The sequence below is a fragment of the Pseudophryne corroboree genome, chromosome 5, assembly GCF_028390025.1.
Source record: "Pseudophryne corroboree isolate aPseCor3 chromosome 5, aPseCor3.hap2, whole genome shotgun sequence".
In the NCBI taxonomy this organism is placed as follows: domain Eukaryota; kingdom Metazoa; phylum Chordata; class Amphibia; order Anura; family Myobatrachidae; genus Pseudophryne; species Pseudophryne corroboree.
In genome coordinates, this window is record NC_086448.1 from 659,394,135 (window position 1) to 659,395,613 (window position 1,479).

The following is a 1,479-nucleotide window of genomic DNA, read 5'->3' on the forward strand; positions in this document are numbered from 1 at the left end:
CCCTACACATATGGCCGTTGAATGACCCGATGGTGGGGAGGGTGACGGGGACTCCCCCTGTCACCCGGCTCCATAGTCCTGCAAGCTAATATGGACAAGATTGTCCATATTGACCTGCAGGTATGAACGAGCCGGCACCAATGATGAATGAGGCCAGGGCCGCGCATCGTTCATCATTGGTGCCTACACATTGAAAGATATGAATGATATCTCGTTAATTAATGAACGAGATCGTTCATATCTTTCAGTGAAATCTTTAAGTGTGTAGGGCCCATTAGACTTGCATACCCTTACACCTGAAAAGGTGGAACAGGGCGATCAGCTGCTGGGCAGCCCCAGACTCTCCCCGATCTCACCACACAGTGCGGCTGTACGTGAACCATCCAAGGGGATGACACCAAAATAGCAGATTAGCTCTGCTATTTTGGTGTCACCCCTCCCTTAGATGGTTGCAGCCCGCTCCCCCTAGTGATGCAACTGGGCATATTCGTGTAAGTGTAGAATGGCTTCAGGAGTTGTGAATTTAGCCACCTTGGACCCATCCAAAAAAATGTTTGTCAAAGGGTGTATCTTATTGCAGTTACTTTATTACTACAACTGTTAAGACATGTTTCCTGTGTACTGTATAAGATTTTGTTATAATGTTTTGTTTATGAATAGTGTAATGGGACTTTTGACTTTCACATTTACTGTTAACATTGCAAATCTGTAACTGTGCTATTGTTAAGCAATAAGTATCTATCTAATATGGCTGAAAGTCTGCAGAAACGGGTATAACACAGCGCTTTCACGTTTCTTTGTTACCAACTGAGATGTAACGAGTATCAATAATGTAACAACTGCAATAAATATGAATATTGTGTTACTATTTCTACTATTTATTCACATAAGAGTTACAAAGCTCTGGTCAGAGCAATCTACTGTTATATAACACTTGTGGTCAGTGCTGACTGTGTTATCCCATTTCTGCATTCAGTAAATAATAGGAGAGATCACCTATAAACACAAGCAGCTCGCTAACCTCAATAGTCCTACCATCTCTGTGCGCAGGTAATACCACCCTTTGTATCCTGATGCACAGTTTGTTCTATGCAGAAACAAACCAAGGTGAAAATAGCATATTCTACTGCCCGAGGAAGCGGACTGTGATCTGCGAAATACATTGCTTTTGGCCATCACAAAATGACATTATTTTTTATTTTATTTTTTTTCTTATTGTTTTATAATAATTATTATTATTATTATTATTATTATTAACAGTTTCTCATATAGCGCAGCAAATTCCGTTGCGCTTTACAACTGGAAACAATGATACGACAAAACTGTGTAATAACAAACAGTCATAAAGGTAGGTAGGCCCTGCTTGCAAGCTTTTCTATGGGGCAATAGGCATTGATACAGTGAATAAAATCAAAATATGTGGAGGATACAGGGGCAAACACAGGATTTACTGAGGGGGGTTTCCATATAAATTTATAC